Source organism: Empidonax traillii, unplaced genomic scaffold (genome assembly GCF_003031625.1).
Source record: "Empidonax traillii isolate 1590-97213 ecotype Southwest subspecies unplaced genomic scaffold, ASM303162v1 scaffold21:size2437335, whole genome shotgun sequence".
NCBI lineage: Eukaryota > Metazoa > Chordata > Aves > Passeriformes > Tyrannidae > Empidonax > Empidonax traillii.
The window spans coordinates 1,328,704-1,335,584 of record NW_020955214.1 but is presented as its reverse complement, the minus strand read 5'-3'; positions in this window follow the sequence as shown (position 1 = coordinate 1,335,584).

Below are 6,881 nucleotides of genomic sequence, written 5' to 3'. Positions count from 1 at the left end.
GGGAAGGGAAGGGAAGGGAAGGGAAGGGAAAGGGAAGGGAAGGGAAAGGGAAGGGGAAGGGAAGTGGAAAGGGAAAGGATGACACTTAATTTACAACTGCTCAGGAACTTAGACTGGTCACAAAAAATATAGATTCCCTGTCCCCAGTGATCCAGAATGGAGTTAGTCATTCTTAGATATCCTTAAGAAAGTCTGAAAGTCTGATTTAACAATCAAAAACCTGAAAACTTACTTTCTTTTCCATCACAGTTTGCCCACAGTGGAACTACCAGATGCACTGTTGAGAGCAACAGAGGGCAGATAGATCTCTTGGTACTAAGGGAGAGCCATAAGTCAATCACTTCTGTTCTTCATGCTGCAGTTATTCAACACATTCTTTAAACTATACATCAGTTTTTCAAAAACAGATCAAATTAAAATCTCTGAAATTCAATCCCTAAATATGCTTATTTTGAAAGAACCAATAACCCAGGACACGTAGAGAACTTCAGAACCAGAAGGAAGGTAGGAGCAGAGCTGGGTGGTTGGATGTGCAGCAGAGCCACAGGTGCTTCTTGTCCCTGGACCTGCTCCAGACAAACCTGGCCCTGGTGTAGTGTCAAAGGGAGGCTGGGTGCAGTCATATATTTGCATGGGTACTGCATCCACTATCAGTTGCAGGAGTCAAAGGTCTCTGTCCATGCCCTTGGGCCGAAGCAGAGTTTGTGAAACCTAACAGGAACAAAAAAATCCTACATATAAGAAATTAAATACATGGTCTGAAATATTTTTAATACAATTGAATTGCATTTGGGGATTTCCCTCACATCGACCAAGCCAGCTATTAAATATCTTTCATGTGAATCATAGGGATATTTGATGCTATACACCATTAAAAGCAAATATTATAATGAATTTCTCCCCATGGACAGTATGAACATCTTATTAATCATGCAGCACCCACTGCAAGCTCTTTCTACCATACTGTTTTTGTCCAGTCCCCTAAACTATTGCAACCATCTACGACTTAAATTTCCTGCAATGGATTGTAAGAAGTCTTCCGTGCAGCTTACTGAGTGATCAGAAGAACTGTCTTTTTCCTGCCTTTTCAACATTTTCACGCATTATCTTTAGTGATTCATGTGCTTCAATTTTTTCCAGGTGTGCTTCAGGGAAAAATGAAAATAACCCACCTCCAGCATAGGCTCAAACTCTCAGGAGAAACTGCGAGTTTTTGTTGTTATTCTAAACAAGATTTTCTATTGCAGAAGATCCTGTTAGAGCCATTCCTGTTCCCTGTATCCTCTGGGCAGGAAGTCTCTTCTCAAGCTATTAATCACTTCCTATTTTTTTCCTATGGAAAAGCAATAAACAAACAAAGGATCATCATCACTAGTGCTGTTCATATTACAGGCTCAATTGCCAGAAGAAATACATAAATTTTCATATGAAAATTTCTCTATAAATCTTTATGTAAATACATAAATTTTCATTCCTGTCAGCATAGCTATTTGCAGGTCTGCACAGAACAATGAATTTCAATGCCAGTGCTGTAAAAACATCACTCAGTAGCTCTGTTTCTTCTGGGTCTCATTGGTAATAGATAGTCTAAGAAATCTGGACACGTTCATTTTGCCAGGGGATCGTGTGTTGCTGGAGGTAATGCACATCAGATGAGATGTCACACTCTCAGAAGAAGTGCAGAGGCGTTAAGACAAGCCAAATTCTGGGCTGCCTGTATTCTCCTTTCCTGATCAGAGTGTCAGGATGGGGACTGAATTCATAAATAGTGGAACAGGATTTGTTGCATGACAGAAGCTCTTGGAGAAGAGATATAGGCTAGACTTTTTGCCTTGTTACGTCCCAAAGAAAAATGATTATCTATGTTCACAGTTCAAATTAAATAAATAAGTTTGGATGTGGAACGATGGGGAGATTTCAGAAAAAAAAAGAAAAAGCTTCAAACAGCACATGCTGAGGATTGTAAGGAGGCAAGCAGAGAACAGCAGCTGCCTGTGTTTTGTGCTGCACAGGTTTCAGAATGCCCTGCAAAACTTTGCAAGTGTTTTAGAAATAATTGTCTCCAACTAGCACTAATTCTTGGCTCCCATTTTAAAGCCAGTTTCATGTCAGTGGTAACTTCCCCTAAGAAGGATTGAAGAGAAAAAAAATCTCTGCTGGGGAATTAATGAGAGCCAGAGACATGGTTGTGATTTCACTGCAGCTGTAGAGGCACTAGTGGAGCAGGGAGGGAGGGTTGTGGTGGGATGCTGTATTGGGTTTAGCTGGGGAGGGCAAGTGTAGCAGCAAGAAGACAGAGTCTAATGCACATCTCTTTAGCTTTTTGCCTTTCCATCTTTTTGCCTATCACGATTTGGCTAATCCTTTAAATATATTTTGCGTTCATTTCTCAAATAACCAGCAGACATATGGTGTTAATGAGAACTAGGGAGGGTTTGTTTTTTTAATGATCAAGAGCAGCTGGTAAGCAGAACGTAAAATTAAAAATGGAGGGAAAAAAATAAGCCCTAGGGGATAGATAAGGTTATTAATCACAGCAGAATTCCTCAGCTCTCTCCTCTGATGAGAAGAAGCGAGTGGAGTGGGACACCAGCGACCTTGAGACAAGTATGTGACAGCCTATTGCACTAGGTGAAAAATAAATGACTGTCTGATAAATCTGACTGTGTAACAGCACTCCATGGCAGCAGAGGTGCTCTGCCCTGTCCCCATGCAGGCAGCCTCGCTGGCAGCAGCCACTCCAGCTGTCCCAGACGCTGTCACATCATGGTCCTTCAATCAGGAGGGAAGCCTGAGACCCCATGTGGGTGCAACGTGCAGAGGGGCAGGTGAGCTCAGAGCAGCAGTGACACATCTGAGAAGAAAATAATTTGAAAGTGGAAAAAATTGCTCCAGTACATCCAGGGGTAAATTTACCATTTCTGAGTGGTGCTGCATTGCTGGAAGGGTTTGTGGCAGATGCTCACAGCTTTCTTTAAATGAAACCCACTTCATTTTCTGCTATTTAAACATGTCATCCTAAGCAACACAGAGCAATAAGAGAGCATTCCCAGGATGCACCTCTCTCTGACCGAGAGACTGAAACTAACACAGCCTGCCCAGCAACCCAGAGTTGCTGCTGCACCGCGCTGCTATTTTTTAAAATAAAGCCTGTTTTGTTACATGACTTGGGGCCCACCTAACTGCTTCAGTGACAACTTACCTTCACCAGGACATACATACCCTTTAGGACTGCTGTAAATCAATCTGCCCCTTCCACTCAGCAGGACCTGAGTGCATTGTCTTGAAGGCTGTTCCTGTTACAAGCCTCCTGCTCACATGGTTACTGTTAACCTGCAGTTGGGTACCTCATGCACCCTCCCAGACAACACCTGAGTCAGGATGGAAGTCACTACAGGTATTACCTGTCCTCGGATGTGGGGAGCCCCATGTTCTCAGGGGCCCTGAGCACCTTTGGCTGTACGGGCTCCACAGCTGATATGGTCACTGCCTATCCAGCCACATGCTCTTTGCCAGAGAAACATGTGTTGTTCGTAGGTACAGCTAACTATTAAGGGAAGTCAAGTTGTCCTCTGGTCTTTGCACATCTGGCTATAAAAGATAGAAACTATCTGGCCTAGTTTTAGGTGCATATATGTGAGCCAGTCCGCAGGTTTTTCCTGTAGTCCAAGGAGAAGAAAGAAGGTGTGACTTTTCTCCTCTTGATACACACATGATAGGTTAATAGCTTTAGAAACTTTTCCCTACTGTGGCCATTTCAAGGAGAAAGGATAGTCTCACCCCTCTATGTGCTTACTGGTACCTTTTGATCCCAGTAACTTTTAGGCAGAAATACAGTTGTGGTCCCAATTTCTTGCTCCTCTCAGCAGCCTAAGGGTGTCTATGGACATCAGTTTCCTTTCAGAAAACTGATGGTCCTTTTGGTTCTGGGAACAGGCTTGGTCCAGTGAATCCTTTAGCTAACATTTATTTGAAAGGATCCAGTTTTCATCCCCTGAGACCTGCTTTATGATGTGCAGAAAAAAGTGAGTGGCTGCAGTGTGTGTTCTTCATTTGAACTGCAGCACTGGTGTGGACGTACCTTAAGAGTGTTTAACAGACTGCAGCATGAATATTACCCTTTGCCTGTTCCTGTGGCACTATTGATCTCACAATTATTACTCTGAGAGATGATGATGATTTACAAAAAGCAAAAGCAGTCTCTTTTCCAAAAAGCATCTTTGCCAAATTATTCATCCCTCGAACTTTGTTCAGATCATGTCCTTGATTTCCAGAGTCAAATGGATGCTGCAGTAAAGTGACCACTACAAGCATGAGTCTGTGCCGTGCTTTTTCCTCCTTGAGTGGTGTAGGCACCTTTTATTCCTCTGAGTGTACTGAAGGTTGCTTTTTGTTATAATTGAGTAACATGTAAATTGTTATAGCTACTAGAGTAGGAAGCCAGCCATTGCAAACAAAGTATTATGGCTTCTTTTCTAGGTGAAATCATAAAAATCTGGCTATACAGGATAAAGCTCTTGTTTGAACATGTAATTTGCACCAGTGACAGAGAGAATCCTCATAGCTGAGTGACATTAAGTGGCTTTTTCTGTTTAATGAAATATAAAAAAAAAAAAAAAAAATCTGTCTGGATCAGTTGGGTGAGTAATGGAAGCACTCAAGCTCCCTAAGCACACTCTCACTTTCTTGCAGGATTGGGCTTCTTTTGCATCTGGGATAGGAAGAACAGAAAAGGCAACAGTGGAAAATGATTGTGGTGCAAGCAGCAGTGAAGAATGAGTGCAGATGTATCGGGGTTTGCCCCCTGCATGGTAACAACCTCCCCAGGAACAAAGAGATGCTGTGTCCTATGGGATTTAGTGGAAAAGAGGGATGCAAAACTTCAGGGACATAGCTGAACATACTGGGTTCAGAGAGAGAGGAAACCATTCCAAATCCATTTACCTATATCAACCTGTAAAGCCTTTGGTGGACTTAAGCATCTGACATGCTGTGGCAGTCCCGGCTCTCTGCCTAGAAAATGCTCTCCTGCTGTATACTCAGTCCCAGCAACCTCTTCAGGAAAAGGCTCCACATGGCACATTCTCACCGGGACTGGAAAGTGCTATTTGAGCTGTGAGCTGTGAGATTCCCAGTAGCCCATTGTGGGGGATGCACATTTTCAAGATCTGGCTAAGGCAGCTTTCTCTTGTTCACTCCCCTATGGTGATTATAGTGATACTTTTTGCTACATACTGTGCAGAGAGAGAAAGGTCCCTCGGTGTGCCTGAATGTTGCACAGTGTACTGCAATACAGTGCTTCCTTCTGCTTCTCCCAGACCCCCGCATCAGTCTCACAGAAGGGAGAAAAATGCTTACGTAAAAGGGATGTTTATGGTGATGTTATTCAAATGAGCAGCATACAAATAAAATGATATGTAGGCATTGCCTTTGCTTCTCAGTAAATTTCTCCAGGAAAAATTACCCACAGTGGTACTGAAGCCTCCTTGGGGGTCTTTAGCTGTTGACAGTATTTTCTTTCCTGCCTGCTGCAGTTTGAAGAGAAAAAACAATATTCTTTATTGTACTAGCACAGCCCACAGACTTACTGAGGTCCAGATGTGAAACACTTCTCTTAAGAGCCAGGAGGAGAAAGGAATCTGAAAAATGGTAAAAAATGTGTAAAGGGAGACATTTGCAATTACACGAAATTCCTCCCTCTGATTTAAATGTTTCCCTAACATATTATAAAATTCAGCATTTGTAAGTAAGAATACAACCTTTGCTATATTGGACAGTTGTTGATAACATGTTTGTGCAGAACAGAAATATTCTAGGGCCAGAAATCCATACTCAGAGGGGACTGAGTGGCTCAAACTATGGGTAAGTGCATAGAGGCTGCTATCAAGTGCTTAGCATTTCGAAATTCACCCAGGTCAGTAGAAAGGGAAACTAATTTCCAGCTAACACCTTTTCTGAGGCCATTTGTTGGAACCTGTCAAATTGATATGACCTCTCTTTGAAATCTCAAGAGGGCAAATACTTCTATTTCCTATTTACAAGGTGTTTGTCACTGGGGCAAAAAGCAGTCAGCCATTAGACTGGAAAAAAAACAACCCACCTAGTCACAGAAACAGATATAGTTCCTCCAAGGGAGGGGAATAGCATATTGTAGAAAATTTGCACAGCCACGGATCATGCACTGGAGAACAGCGTTGACTGTAGTCAAACTCACATGAGCTTATGCAAGTACAGGGTTTGGCTGACTTTATGCAAGAGTCAAATCAGTAAATGAAAGGTGCCACAAAGCACAATCAGGAGAGGGGTTGCCTATTTGGCTTTTGAATCCCCTTTGGTGTTAGGGACACAGGAAAGGCATTGAACCTCACCACCTGAGCAAAGGACAGAGCAGTCATCAAGGGCGGGTGACTGATTTGATTGATTACAGGAGAGAAAGGCAGGAGAATAGTACTGACAAAAAATGTTTTAAGGAAATGAGATTATTCCAGGAGAGCTTTGCTTTTACTGATTAAGAACCCAAGGGCTGCTGAGCATGGACTTATCTCAGTCACATTCATTTCTCCAGCATAGTGGACTGGTTGAACTCATCAAAGAAAAAAGCCCACCACTAAACTCAGACTAGATTTCATGACAATTGTAATCTATCAGCCATTATCAGCATATGCTGGAGTTGGGGAATTTTATCTTGCTCTAACTGGAAACTGCTCAGTTGGTGAGCAGGTCTGCCTCTACCTATGGAGAAAAGCTCCCTTCTCTGGTACTGAAGCATGATTAAATTACCTCCCAAATTATATCTTCCCCTCAGAAGATCAGTTGGAAAATGTTGGTTGGGAGCAAATCTGTAGACCTGGAGGTCAGCTGGGCTATTGCCTGTGCAAGTC